Below are 16,192 nucleotides of genomic sequence, written 5' to 3' on the forward strand. Positions count from 1 at the left end.
GAAAAAGTAGATGTTCCTATGAATTCTGAAAGGAAAACCAAAAAGCAACTCTTTGAGGAAGCTTGTAAGCCAATAGATCCAGAAAAATACAAGAGGCTGCCCTATCCTCAAAGAGTCCAAAATCCTAAACAAGAGGAACAATTTGAAAGGTTTATGAATGTCTTTAAGAAATTACAAATTAATATTCCTTTTGCAGAAGCTTTGGAGCAAATGCCCTCATATGCAAAGTTTATGAAAGAACTACTTTCCAGAAAAAGAAAGCTAGAGCATGATAAAACAGTACCTTTGACAGAGGAGTGCAGTGCCATTCTCAAGAGAAAGCTTCCTCAAAAGCTGAAAGATCCTGGATCATTTAGCATTCCTTGTGAAATAGGAAACTGCACTGTGGGAAGAGCATTGTGTGACTTGGGAGCAAGCATAAATCTGATGCCATTGGCTGTTCTGCAGAAACTTGGCATAGAGGAAGTGAAGCCCACCAACATTACACTACAGCTAGCTGATAGATCATACACTTATCCATATGGAGTTGTTGAAGATTTATTAGTTAAAGTTGACAAGTTCATTTTTCCTGCAGATTTTGTAATTCTGGACATGGAGGTGGATTCTAACATTCCTTTGATCCTAGGGAGACCATTTCTTGCAACCGGGAGAGCCTTAATAAATGTGCAGAAAGGTGAACTTATGCTTCGAGTTCAAGATGAGAAGGTAGTGTTTAATGTGTTTGAGGCTTTAAAATATCCAATTGAAGATAGTACATGTATGAAGGTAGATATACTGGATGCTTTCATTACACAACGCCATATTAATGAAATTGATGAACTTGCTGTGTTAGAAGAAATAATATCTGCAAGAAATAACAAATCTGAACTTCTGCATGAAGAATACATTATGGAAGTGCAGCAGCAACTAGAAGCTCTGCCAATTCAAAAATCTGCAGAAAATTCAGTGAAGGAGAAGCTAGAAAAGGATGATAAAGAAGAGGAAAGGCAAAGGCTAGAACTGAAACAACTCCCTTCACACCTGCGATATGCATTTCTGGATGAGAAACATGAAAATCCAATCATCATCAATAATGAACTTAAGGAAGAACAAGAGGAAAAATTGCTCAGAATTTTGAGAGAACACAAATCTGCAATTGGATGGAGTATTGCAGATCTGAAAGGTATAAATCCTTCATTTTGTAAGCACAAAATTTTATTTGAAGAGAATTTTAAACCTGTTGTGCAGCCACAAAGGAGGTTAAACCCAGCCATGAAAGAGGTAGTTAAAAAAGAAGTTATTAAGCTGTTAGATGCAGGAATAATATACCCTATTTCTGACAGCAATTGGGTAAGTCCAGTCCAAGTTGTTCCAAAGAAAGGTGGTATGACAGTTGTACCTAATGAAAAGAATGAACTTGTCCCTACTAGGACTGTGACTGGATGGAGAATGTGCATAGACTATAGGAAATTAAATGATGCAACCAGAAAAGATCATTTCCCACTACCATTTGCAGATCAAATGCTAGAAAGACTTGCTGGACATTCATTTTATTGTTTTCTTGATGGGTATTCAGAATATAATCAAATAGCTGTAGATCCTTTAGATCAAGACAAAACTGCATTTACATGTCCATTTGGAGTCTTTGCATATAGGAGAATGCCATTTGGTTTGTGTAATGCCCCTGCCACTTTCCAAAGATGCATGCTTTCTATTTTTTCTGATTTGGTAGAAAACATCATAGAAGTGTTCATGGATGATTTCTCTGTTTTTGGTGATTCTTTTGATGATTGTTTAGCTAATCTATCCACTGTTTTGCAGAGATGTCAAGACACTAATCTTGTGTTAAATTGGGAAAAGTGTCATTTCATGGTACAAGAAGGCATTGTCCTTGGTCACAAAATTTCAGAGAAAGGAATGGAGGTGGACCAAGCTAAAATAGAAGTCATTAGTAAATTGCCTCCACCTATCAATGTTAAGGGAGTTAGAAGTTTTTTAGGACATGCTGGTTTTTATAGAATATTCATAAAAGATTTTTCCAAGATTGCTAAACCCTTGAGTAATTTACTTATAAAGGATGCAGATTTCATATTTGATGATAATTGTTTGCATGCATTTTCTGTTTTAAAAGAGAAACTGATTTCTGCACCTATCTTGCAAAACCAAATTGGAAACTACCTTTTGAACTCATGTGTGATGCAAGTGATAGTGCAGTGGGGTGCTGTTTTAGGACAGAGGAAAGATAGGAAATTACATGCTATCTATTATTCAAGCGAAGTGTTAAATCCTGCACAAGTGAATTACACAACAACAGAAAATGAACTTTTAGCTGTTGTATATGCTTTTGATAAGTTCAGATCATATTTAATGGGTTCAAAAGTGATTGTATACACTGATCATGCTGCTCTTAAATATCTCTTGACAAAACAGGATGCAAAGCCCAGATTATTAAGATGGATTCTACTCCTCCAAGAATTTGAGCTAGAGATCAAAGACAAGAAAGGGAAAGAAAACAGTGTTGCTGACCACCTATCCAGATTACCTTTGGAGAGTTCACCCACTGAATCATTGGAAATAAATGAAGAATTTCCAGATGAAAAGCTGTTCGCAGTGGATAACATGCCTTGGTTTGCTGACATTGCAAATTTTAAAGCCACTCAAGTCATTCCAAAGAGGTTTACTTGGCAGCAAAAGAAGAAGTTCTTACATGGCAGCAAATTCTATGTGTGGGAAGACCCATACCTGTTCAAAATTGGAGTAGATGGGTTACTTAGAAGATGCATTCCACAAAGTGAGCAAGCTGAGATATTATGGCATTGTCACAATTCAGAATATGGAGGTCACCATGCAAGTTCAAGGACTGCTGCAAAAGTCTTGCAAGCAGGTTTCTTTTGGCCCACACTCTTCAAAGATGCCAAGAGGTATGTAGAAAACTGTGACAAATGTCAAAGAACTGGAAATATCTCAAGAAGACATGAGCTGCCATTAACCAACATCTTAGAAGTGGAACTATTTGATGTATGGGGGATTGATTTCATGGGACCATTTCCCCTATCATTTTCACACAAATACATTCTAGTGGCAGTGGATTATGTGTCTAAATGGGTAGAAGCAATTCCCACCAGATCAAATGATGCGAAGGTAGTGATTTCTTTTATAAGAAAGAACATTTTTTCAAGATTTGGTGTGCCTAGAGTGCTGATAAGTGATGGAGGTACTCATTTCTGCAACAAATATCTTGAAGCTGTATTAAGGAAATATGGTGTGAAGCATAAGGTTGCTACTCCATACCATCCACAAACAAGTGGACAAGTGGAGGTTTCAAATAGAGAAATCAAGCAAATTCTGGAGAAAGTAGTGAACAACTGAAGGAAGGATTGGTCAAAGAGGCTGGATGATTCATTGTGGGCATACAGAACTGCTTTTAAAACTCCAATTGGTATGTCTCCATATCAGTTAGTATTTGGAAAAGCCTGTCACCTACCCCTAGAGCTGGAACATAGAGCATATTGGACTACAAAATGGCTTAATTTCGATCTGTCAAGTGCTGGAAGGAATAGAGTTCTGCAGCTGCATGAATTGGAGGAATTCAGACAGCAAGCATATGAGAATGCAAAATTGTACAAAGAAAGAACCAAGAGAATCCATGACAAGTTCATTCTGCAAAAATATTTCAGACCTGGCCAGCAAGTGTTGTTATTCAATTCAAGGTTAAAATTGTTCCCACGGAAATTGAAATCTAGATGGTCTGGACCATTTTTAATAAAAGAGACCTCTCCCTTTGGAGCAATTCTTATAGAAGATCAGAAAACAGGAAGGGAATTCAAGGTCAATGGCCAAAGATTGAAGGTCTATCATGGAGAAGAGTTTGCAAGAAACATATCATGCTTGAAATTGGTTCCTCTTGAGTGAGGAACAACTAATGTCAAGCTAGTGACATTAAAGAAGCGCTTTGTGAGAGGCAACTCACATTTCTAACCAAGTTTAAGCTTTCTATAGTGTTTTTAGAATTTTGCATACTGTTGTTCTGTAAATTTCTGACATTCTGCAAAAATTCCACACAAATATTGCTGAATCGGAGTTTCTGAGGTGCATTTGGTTGCTTAATGTGAGAATTGATGAGGTGAATGTGTAGTTAAGAGTTTAAGATTCTGCATAATCTGATTTTACCAATTTCTGGAAGTTTCTGCATAATGTATGTGAATATTCTACTAAATCTGATTTTCTGAGGCATAATTGAGATACTTGAACTGAGATTCAATGTGGAGAGTGTGTATTTGATGGATTCAAGAGTGAAAATTGAATTAATTGAGGTTTTAGAGGTATTTGATTAATGAGAAGAGTCACTTTATTGCAGAAAAGAAGCTACGCAGAGAATGCAATTTGAGGTTTTCTGCTGGAACAATCACTTTTACTGATAAAAGTGATCACGCAGAGACAGATGAGAAAATGAGTTCTCTGGAACGCTTCCTTTTTCTGTCAAGAGTGACTACACACAGAAAATTCCAAAATGGTTAGGACTTCATTCAACACACTTGTAGGTCCTTCTAAGAAGAAGCAAGCTGCATCTTCTACCACTCCTAAGAAGAAACGAGCTGCATATTCCACAACCCCAACAAGAAGATCCAGCCGAAATCTCCAAGCTGCTGCATCAAAGAGGGCCAGAATTGATGGTGTCTCAAGCTCTTCACCTATTCAGATCTCTGAACCCTCACCTTCTCCCTCACCTCAGACAAGATCATCTGCACCTACATCTGAACCCTCACCTTCTCCACCACCTTCAACAAGATCTCCTGCACCTACACCATTACCCCCACCAAGAACAGTTGTACCCTCAAGATCCTCACCACCAGCCACACATGATCCGAGATTCAGAAGTTTGGCTCATGAAAACTTTTTCAGAGCCAATATTCTAAGAAGAAAATTTTTTCCTGACAGAACATTCCAAATAGCTGGGAACAACTACCCTGAATTCAAAGAGGAAATCCAGAAAAGAGGCTGGGAATTCTTCTGTGCAACAGTTGGCCTAGGTTGGATGGAAATAGCTCAGGAATTCTATGCCAATGCCATGAGGTTTAAAGGGAAAGGAACCCCTAAGTTCAGCTTCATGGTCAAGGGCATGAGAATTGACTTCTCACCAGCAAATATCAACAGGGTGCTGGAAATTAATTCTGCACAACATGCTGCACAACTGGACTTCAAAACATTTAAGGAAAGTCCAGATATTGATTTTGTGCAAATTCTGGAAAGGATTGGGAAACCAGGCACCACATAGGAGCTCAACCAATCTAAGAAGCCAAAACATATTGTCACCAAGAATCTTCTGCCCTTTGCCAAAGTATGGAGCATGTTTATTTTAAATTCTTTCATGCCTGTTAAACATAGCTCCACACTAGCTGTGAAGAGGGCTGCTCTGCTTTTTGCCATAGTCTCCGACATCTACATAGATGTGGGAGAGGTAATAAGTGAATGTATCTTGGGAATACTGAAGACAAAAAAGGATTCATTAGCCTTTCCTTCAGTAATTACACTACTTTGTGAAGACGCAGGAGTAGAGTTTAGTGATTATCAAGAGAAAATCAGAGCTGCACCATCCATTTCTGCAGCTCTGATCAAAGAGATTTATGCAAATATCTCCTGCACCTCTGCAGCCCCAATTCCTTCACAATTCAAGAAAGAGAAACCAATGATGATGAAGGACACTCTGAAGCAGCTAGCTGAAGGGCAGAATCAACTTGCTGAAAGGCAGACTGAGCTGCATAATAGCCTCAAAGCTGGAGTCATGTTAATGGAATGTATTATGCTGAATATTGGTCAGAAATTGGGAATGACCAAAGAAGATATGTATCATACTCCAGACTTGGCAGAGAATGCCTAATGCCTTCATTCTTCTGTTTTCAAGAATATGCCAATATACAGAACCCACTTTCCTCAGCCACCATTTGAAGAGGTAGTGGAAGAAGAAGAAGAAGAAGAAGGTTCTGAAGAGGAAAGCTCAGAGGAAGAAGATGCAACAGAAGATTAGTCTAGGAATTTAATTTCTGTTATTAGATTTTTGTAAATTTCTGGTAGCTTAAACTTTTTGGGTTGTAATCACTAATTGGTACAATTTGGTTTAATTTTCACTTACCTATTTTGCAATTATATTAGCTTCTTAACTAATTACCTTTATCTTGCTGCGAGTTAATGGAATTCTGGTGTTTTTGTGCAGAGAATATCACACACAACACTCACACACATTGGATGGTGACTCTTGCACAAGCTGCCATGAAAGGGGGGGTTTCATTCTCTACCTCTTATTCATGTATAGCCTCACATTACACTGAATTGTTGTTGAAAAACACCAAAATACTAGAATAGATAATAAACTGCTGGCTGTGAATTCTGTGTGAATTTCTTTTTAAGTTGTTTTTCCCATTCTCAAAATGAGATCACACTTGTATTTTTAAAAAATGAGGCAGTTGTCACTAGGTGCATATATTTCTGAAAAGTGCATTGTGTTTTCATTAATCCACATGATCACTTATAAATGCCTAGTGAGACTTGAGCTACCTACTTCTTTCCTTGTGTAATTAATCAGATTTTACTGCATTCTCTAGAACTTGCCCTTGTTCTTAATTGAATATGCATGTTACAGTTCTCACACACATGATAGAGGCCATGTTTGATATACTTAGTTAGCCTAAAATGCCTTCCCTTATGATTAATTGCCCTAGTTTACCCCTTTTTGAGCTTCATATTCCCTTTTCTTGAGTTAACTTTATTACACGCCTTGCTGAAAAACCAATTTTACCATTCAAATTGATCAAAGGCATTGTGAGTTTAATCAAGAATGAGTTTTAACACTAAGTTTGGGGTAGCATCCAATTAAGTTTCTTGAGGACAAGCAAAATTTTAAGTTTGGGGTAGGGGAGTAGCAAGCTATCTAAGTTTGAGTTCAAAAAGTCAAAAAGAAAGAACAAAAGTGCTGCAGAAAAATGAAAAATTATGCAGCAAAACTGTGGAAAGAGTAAAACATGAGTTCAAAAACAGAATCTGAGTTGAAAAGAGCAAAATGGAGATTAAAAAGAAGAAATTAGCAGTAAACCGTTGCAGAGAAAAAGAAATTCAATGAAAAGAAAAGAGTAAATGGAAGTAAGAGAAGAAAAAGGAAAATAAAAATTCTGCTACACAAAAACAATTTGTTTGCTGCATAATTGAGGGATTTAATGTGAATTGATGCTAAACCAGACTAGTTTTAAAGTCATTCACTCAAAATGCCTTTGATCTTTTGAAATTGCAACTTGTTCTTATTCTGTTCAGTATCTACCTTAACCTAAGCCCTGTTATAAACTGTAAAAAGTCCTCTTGATGTGTGATTGGCTGTACTAAGCAGAGGAGATAGAGAAATTGGGCAAGCATATGGTAGAGTGTAGCTGAATTGATGATTAAAGAGAGAAAACAATACTTAAACACTACTGAGACTTGAGGGAAACACTGTCCAGTGAGAAGTGATCATGATTTTAATGTTTCTCATAAGAACTTGGCTGATATATATTCACTTAGATAGCAATTCTTGCTTCAAATTTGATGAATGCATTGTGATTGCAATGATGAGTAATTGGATGAATATCTTGATTGAAAATTTTGCAGAAAACACAGAATTGCAAATTGGAAAATTCTGATATAGCAGTTGTGAATTGGTTTCTGAAAAGTGGAAGAATTACCCTTGGTTTAGTTTGATTTGCTTGAGGACAAGCAAAAATCCAAGTTTGGGGTAGTGATGAATCCATATTTTGACTAATATTTTAGCATAATTCTAACACATTTGATAAGAAAAATATATAAAGAAAGCAGAAAAACTTAGAAAAAGAGAAGGAATTGAAGTTTGTTTAAATTTGTAGTTATTTTAGCATTTGTGAAATTTTTGCTTAGGAATTAAGTTTTTAATCTTGTTTTTGAAGGAATAAATTGAGCAAGGATCATATCCATGGAGGTTTGATGACAAGGAAGAGGAAAGAAGCAAGTCTGGACTCCAAAAACTCAAGAATAAGAAATTGCAGACTGGGCATGATCACTATTATCAGTGAAAGTGATCACTTCAGAGCTCAAAGAAGAAGGAAAGCTCTGCGTAACCACTTTTATCATTAAAAGTGATAGTTCCAGAGAAGCAAAATCTGCGTAACCACTATTGTCATCAAAAGTGATCGTTCCAGAGAGTCTTCAACTTGGCGAGTTGCGCGTAGTCACTTTTATCAACAATAGTGATAACGCGCAACTACCTTGGCTCTACGTTGTCACTTTTATCATCAAGAGTGATAGTTCCAGAGAGCTCTCAATATCAGGAAAATGCGCGTACCCACTATTTCTGGGAAAAGTGTTAACGCGCAACCAAAAACTCTCTGCGTAACTACTATTTCTCATAAAAGTGATAACGTGAAAATCTGGGAAATTTTATAAATACCAGAAACGATCTGGAAAGAAGGGATTATGTTCATTTTCAGTTTTTTTTAGTTAGTTTTTGGTTAGAGGAAGTGAGAGAGAGGAGTGGGGATTCAGATCTTGGAGCTTCACGAAGAGGAATTGGAGTGGAGCAAGCTTCCATGGCGTTTCTGAGTTTCTTCTTCTCTTCTTTTCTTTCTTTTTCTTCTTCTGCTGCCATGGCTGTGTAATTCGTTCATAGTTAGGGATTGTAGATCTGAAATGAACATGTTGAATTGATTTGGATCTGAATTTCAAGCTTTGGAATAGATTGAGTGATTGATTCTGAACTTCACGTGGAAATTGAATGGAAATTTGATTAACTAAATTCAGAAAAACTCTTGTCAATGGAAATTGAATTTGTTCTTCAGATCTGAACCAATCACCGAGATTATAGTTTTCTTAGGGATAAGGAACTTTGATCTTGCAATCCTTTGGTTTCTTACACTTAAAGCAATATTGAATTGAATCAGATCTAAGGAATTAGAATGGTTTAATTGAATGTTAGGTTCACTGAGTTAAGGAATTAACCTCTGAATAATATAATGTGAAACTGATTGTCATTCTTTCCAATTGCTTGTTAATTCAGAACTTTATTGGTTGAACATTGGAGTTTTGGTGAAGCAATTCCCTAGCTATGGTTTCTCCCTCTGTTATCACATAACTGTGTGTTCATTGTTTTGTTTTCTGCAAGTTCATTTTACTTTTAATTGTTCCAGTTTGCTGTTATTAGATGTTACCACTCTCCTTACAATTTCGAAAAAGCTTAAATGGTTATAATTCTATGAAGTGATACTTGAATCTAAATTCCCTGTGGAGACGATATTTGGATCTTAAATTTACTCATCACTTGCTGCAATCCTAGTGCACTTGCTAGTGTAGATTGCTAACAACACAAGCCAACCATTTTGAGATTAAACCTGCCTTACTTCACTTAGTTCAACAAGATCAATTTTCTAGTTTAATTTCAGATGATCCTAACTTGCATATTTCTAATTTTCTGTAGTTATGTGATACTATAAGGATCAATGGAGTCAGCGAAGATGCAATCAAATTAAGATTGTTTCCATTTTCCTTAAGGGACAAGGAAAAATGTTGGCTCCAAGCCCAACCACAAGGAAGCATAGCTACTTGGACAGATCTAGTCAATAAATTTTTCTCTAATTATTTTCCACCTTTTAAGGCTGCAAAGTTAAGAGGAGAGATCACATCCTTCATGCAGCAAGAAGGAGAAACCTTATATGAGGCATGGGAGCGATACAAGGAACTCTTGAGAAGATGCCCACATAATTGCATACCGGAATGGATGCAACTTGAAACCTTTTATAATGGGATGAATCCAGCAACTAGAACCATGATAGATGCAGCAGCAGAAGGTTCTTTGAACACTAAATCACTAGAAGAAGCTCAAGGAATTATAGATATGATGGCTTCTTCCATGCATCAAAGTTGTAGTTTGAGACAATCAACAAGGAGTAATGGCTATGAGGCAAAACTTCTTGAGACCTTTTTGACTCAAAATCAGCTACAAAATCAATTGTTTTCTGAGCAAATAGCTGTACTCACCCAACAAATTAGCAACTTACAAGATGCACCAATACAGAACACTCCACTTGTGTGTGATTTTTGTGGAGGGAATCATGTAAACGGAGCTTGTGATGGAAATAATTCTGAATCTCAAGAACAAGTCAATTATATGGGGAATTTTTAGAGACAACAATCTTCATTTCCCCCTAGTTTTCAATTCTCTAACAATAGAAACCAGCAGCAACATAGCTAGAATAACCAGAACTCTAATTGGAAAAATTCTAACTCTGTTGTTCCATTTTCAAATGCAGGACCGGCAGCACAACAACCTTATTTCCAAGGGAATCCAGCCAACCAACTTCAAAAAAATCAAAGGTTTTCTAAACCACTAAATGAAAGGCTGAACGAAATGGAAGAAACCATGCTGCAATTTATGAAAGTAACACAAACAAGCTTCAAGAATCAAGAATCTTCCATGAAAAAATTAGAAACACAGATTGGACAGTTAGCTGAGCAACTGTCCAATAGAGAAGATGGGAGATTTCCTAGCAACACAGTTATAAATCCAAAAGAACAATGCCAAGCTGTGATGACTAGGAATGGAGCTGTTGTGGGTAGTCCAAAACCATCCGAAAAAAGAGAGAAAACCAAGGAAGAGGAGAAGATTAAATCTGATCTAGAGGAAGGGAACTTCACCTTATTGAAAAGAGAAAATTCAGAAATGGATACCTTCCCTAAAACTGTGAGAAGAACAAAGAGGCAAATTTTAGAAGATTCAAAGAAGCCTCTAGATGAAGAGAAATACAAGCGACTACCTTATCCACAAAGAATCACCAATCCTAAGCAAGAAAGGCAGTATGAGAGGTTTCTAGACGTCTTTAAGAAGCTCCAAATTAATATACCATTTGCTGAAGCATTAGAACAAATGCCTTCATATGCAAAATTCATGAAGGAGTTGCTGTCCAAGAAGAGAAAGTTAGAAAATGATAAGACAGTTCCTTTGACTGAAGAATGTAGTGTTATTTTGCAGAGAAAGCTGCCTCAAAAATTAAAAGATCCAGGCTCATTCAGCATTCCATGCTCTATTGGAAATTGCACAATAGGAAAAGCTTTGTGTGATCTTGGGGCTGGCATCAACATTATGCCTCTTGCCATCATGAAAAGACTTGGAATAGAGGAAGTCAAGCCAACAAGCATCACTCTACAACTTGCGGACAGATCATATACTTATCCATATGGTATTGTAGAGGATTTATTGGTAAAAATTGACAAGTTTATATTCCCTGCAAATTTTGTCATTTTAGATATGGAGGTGGATGCCAATATTCCTTTAATATTAGGCAGACCTTTCTTAGCTACAGGGAGAGCTTTGATTGATGTGCAAAAAGGGGAATTAATGCTTAGAGTGCAGGATGAAAAGGTTACCTTTAATGTTTTTGAAGCACTCAAACATCCTAGTGATGATAGCACTTGCATGAGAGTTGATATTTTAGAATCTATTTCATTTTCTCAATTAATTGATAATGCTGATGAATTTTCTATGTTAAGGGAAATTATAGTTGCCGAAAATTCACAAGCTGCTGTAAAAAGAAAAGAAAAATTCATGGAATATGTTCAGCAACTTGAAACACTGCCTATTATCCCTTTATCCGAAAATTCAGCAAGAGACGAACTGAAAAAAGAAGAGGAAGAAGAGGAAGAAGAGAAAGGGAGAAACTTGAGCTGAAGCAATTGCCATCTCACTTGAGGTACTCTTTTCTAGATCAAAGACGCCAATATCCAGTGATTATAAGCGATAATCTCAAGGGAGATGAAGAAGAAAAGCTGCTGAGAATTTTAAGGAATCACAAATCTGCAATTGGATGGCACATCTCAGATTTGAAAGGTATTAACCCATCCTTTTGTAGACATAGAATTCTGTTTGAGGACAACTACAAGCCAGTAGTACAGCCACAAAGAAGGTTGAATCCAGCCATGATGGAAGTGGTTAGAAAAGAGGTAATGAAGCTATTAGATGCAGGGATAATTTACCCAATTTCGGATAGTCAATGGGTTAGCCTAGTTCAAGTTGTTCCTAAGAAAGGAGGAATAACTGTAGTGGCAAATGAAAAGAATGAATTAATACCCACTAGAACTGTCACGGGTTGGCGCATGTGCATTGATTATAGAAAGCTTAATGATGCAACAAGGAAGGATCATTTTCCTTTACCATTTGCTGATCAAATGTTAGAAAGATTGGCTGGACATGCATTTTATTGCTTCCTTGATGGATATTCAAGCTATAATCAAATAGCTGTGGACCCTATGGATCAAGTGAAGACTGCCTTCACATGTCCATTTGGAGTATTTGCATATAGAAGGATGCCATTTGGATTGTGCAATGCTCAAGCCACATTCCAAAGGTGCATGTTGTCTATTTTTTCAGATTTAGTAGAAAAGACCATTGAGGTCTTCATGGATGATTTTTCTGTGTTTGGCAATTCTTTTGATGATTGTCTATCTAATTTGTCTATTGTTTTGCAGAGATGTCAAGATACAAACCTTGTGCTGAATTGGGAATAGTGTCATTTTATGGTCCAAGAGGGAATAGTCCTTGGCCATAGGATTTCTGAAAAAGGAATTGAGGTGGACTAAGCCAAAATTGAAGTCATTAGTAAACTACCTCCACCAATTAATGTTAAAGGAATTAGGAGTTTCTTAGGCCATGCAAGTTTTTATAGGAGGTTTATAAAAGACTTTTCCAAAATAGCAAAACCTTTAGTGATTTACTTGTCAAGGAAACTGAATTTGTGTTTGATGAATCATGTTTGTATGCATTTTCTGTTTTAAAAGAGAAACTCATTTTTGCACCTATTCTAGCCAAACCTGATTGGAATTTACCATTTAAATTAATGTGTGATGCTAGTGATAGTGCAGTAGGAGCTGTTCTAGGGCAGAGAAAAGACAAGAAATTCCATGTGATCTATTATTCCAGCAAAGTCTTAAATTCTGCACAAGTGAATTATACAACTACTAAAAAGGAACTCCTTGCCATTGTGTTTGCCTTTGATAAATTTATATCATACTTGATAGGATCAAAAGTAAAAGTGTATACTGACCATTAATATTTGTTAATCAAAGCAGGATGCCAAGCCAAGATTGTTGAGATGGATTCTGCTGCTGCAAGAGTTTGAGCTGGAAACTAGAGATAAAAAGGGCAAGGAAAATGGAGTAGCTGATCATCTGTCTAGACTGCCGTTGGACAGTTTGAACTCTAATTCTTTGGACATCAATGAAGAATTTCCAGATGAGAAATTATTTGTGGTGGAAGAGTCACCTTGGTTTGCTAATTTAGCAAATTTTAAGGCCACTCAGCTGATTCCAGCAAAGTTTAATTGCCAACAAAGAAAGAAATTTCTGCATGACAGCAAATTTTATGTATGGGAAGACCCTTATTTGTTCAAAATAGGGGTAGATGGTCTGCTGAGAAGGTGTATACCTGATGAATCCATATTTTTACTGATATTTTAGCATAATTCTAGCTCATTTAATAAGGAAAATATATGAAGAAAGCAGAAAAACTCAGAAAAAGAGAATGATTGAAAGTTTTAATTCAATTTGTAGTTATTTTCGGATTTGTAGAATTTATGCTTAGTTCTTAAGGAATTTATCTTGTTTTGAAGGAATAAGCTGAGCAAAAGTCATGGAAATGGAGAATCAATGGGAAGGAAGAGGAAGAATGGCAATGTTGGACTCCAAAATACAAGAATTATGGGTTGCAGCCTGGGCGTGATCACTATTGTTAGTGAAAGTGATCATTCCAGAGCCTAAAGGAGAAGAAGAGCCTGTGCGTAATCACTTTTATTTACAAGAGTGAGCGTTGCCAGTGTGCGTTATCACTTTCGTCAACGAAAGTGAGCGTTCCAGAGAAGACTCCATTCCTGAGGAGCTGCGCGTTGTCACTTTCGCCAACGAAAGTGAGCGTTCCAGAGGCACTTGTATCAGGACAGCTTGCGCGTGGTTACTATTACTCACGAAAGTGATCACGCGCAGCCCTTGACCTCCTGCGTTGCCACTATTCTGAATAAAAGTGAATGTTCCAGAGAAGCCTTCAACTCTGTAAGTTGCGCGTGGTTACTCTTGCTCTTGAAAAAGAACACGCGCACTACATAAAGCTTCTGCATGGTTACTCTTGTGAAGAAAAGTGACAACGCGCAGAACTGGGTTTTCTATATATACATGATTGAAGCGCGAAAAAGGGGATTCGGTTCATTTTTTCAGTTTTGTTAGTTAGTTTCTGGTTAGAGGAAGTGAGAGAGAGGAGTGGGGATTCAGATCTTGGAGCTTCACGAAGAGGAATTGGAGTGGAGCAAGCTTCCATGGCGTTTCTGAGTTTCTTCTTTTCTTCTTCTCTTTCTTTTTCTTCTTCTGCTGCCATGGCTGTGTAATTCGTTCATAGTTAGGGATTGTAGATCTGAAATGAACATGTTGAATTGATTTGGATATGGATTTCAAGCTTTGGAATAGATTGAGTGATTGATTCTGAACTTCACGTGTGAATTGAATGGAAATTTGATTAACTAAATCCAGAGGAACCTTTGTCAATGGAAAATTGAATTTGTTCTTCAGATCTGAACCAATCACCGAGATTTTAGTTTTCTTAGGAATAAGGAACTTTGATCTTGCAATCTTTTGGTTTCTTACACTTAAAGCAACATTGAATTGAATTAGATCTAAGGAATTAGAATGGTTTAATTGAATGTTAGGTTCACTGAGTTAAGGAATTAACCTCTGAATAGTATAAAGTGAAACTGATTGTCATTCTTTCCAATTGCTTGTTAATTCAGAACTTTATTGATTAAACATTGGAGTTTTGGTGAAGCAATTCCCTAGCTATGGTTTCTCCCTCTGTTATCACATAACTGTGTGTTCATTGTCTTGTTTTCTGCAAGTTCATTTTACTTTTAATTGTTCTAGTTTACTGCTGTTATATGTTACAAATCTCATTCCAAAATTCGTATGGCTCAAATGGTTATAATTTTGTGAAGTGGTACTTGAAACCTAAATTCCCTGTGGAGACAATATTTGGATCTTAAATTTACTCATCACTTGCTGCAATCCTAGTGCACTTGCTAGTATAGATTGCTAACAACAATACCACAAGGAGAACAAGCTGAAATTCTTTGGCATTGTCATAACTCATAATATGGAGGCCATCATGGTAGCTCAAGGATTGCTGCAAAAGTCTTGCAAGTAGGATTTTTCTGGCCAACTTTGTTTAAAGATGCCAAGAATTATGTTGAAAGCTGTGACAAGTGTCAAAGGACAGGCAATATCTCTAGAAAGCATGAACTGCCCTTGAACAATATTTTAGAAGTGGAGATGTTTGACGTTTGGGGAATTGATTTCATGGGACCATTTCCCACGTCCTTTTCTCATGAATATATACTTATGGCAGTAGACTATGAGTCTAAATGGGTGGAAGCCATCCCAACAAGGTCCAATGATGCTAAAGTGGTGATATCCTTTATCAAAAGAAACATATTCACTAGGTTTGGAGTACCTAGATTCCTACTAAGCGATGGAGGTATTCATTTTTGTAACAAATATCTTGATTCAGTTTTAGCAAAATATGGAGTGATACACAAGATTGCTACACCCTATCATCCACAAACAAGTTGACAAGTGGAAGTTTTAAATCGAGAAATTAAACAAATCTTAAAGAATGTGGTGAATCAATCAAGAAAGGATTGGTCCAAAAAGCTAGATGACTGTCTATGGGCATATAGAACAGCCTTTAAAACTCCAATTGGTATGTCACCTTATCAATTAGTCTATGGAAAGGCATGTCACTTACCTGTGGCATTGGAACATAAGGCTTATTGGGCTACAAAGTGGCTGAATTTTGATTTGGCAAAGGCTGGAGAAAAGAGGATTCTGCAGTTACATGAATTGGAAGAATTCAGACAGCAAGCCTATGAAAATGCCAAGATATACAAGGAGAAAACCAAAAGGATTCATGATAAATTCATCTTAAAAAGGGAACTCAGATCTGGACAACAAGTGTTGCTGTTCAATTCAAGACTGAAATTATTTCCAGGGAAACTCAGATCAAGGTGGTCTGGACCCTTCCTCATTAAAGAAGTATCACCTTATGGTGCAATCTTGGTGGCAGATCCTAATACAAGAAGAGAGTTCAAAGTCAATGGTCAAAGGTTGAAAATTTATCATGGAGAGGCATTCTCAA

The 16,192-nt window shown here is 36.9% G+C and overlaps 1 non-coding gene across 1 annotated transcript; it reads right to left on the bottom strand.

Moving 5' to 3' along the window:
• Positions 1 to 9,628: 9,628 nt before the first annotated feature.
• Positions 9,629 to 9,735, bottom strand: LOC113856896. Its single transcript, XR_003503068.1, has one exon. It is a non-coding gene; the product is annotated as a small nucleolar RNA R71 (small nucleolar RNA).
• Between the last annotated feature and the right edge of the window lie 6,457 nt (positions 9,736 to 16,192).

The sequence above is a fragment of the Abrus precatorius genome, unplaced genomic scaffold (assembly GCF_003935025.1).
Source record: "Abrus precatorius isolate BTA unplaced genomic scaffold, Abrus_2018 Scaffold12, whole genome shotgun sequence".
NCBI lineage: Eukaryota > Viridiplantae > Streptophyta > Magnoliopsida > Fabales > Fabaceae > Abrus > Abrus precatorius.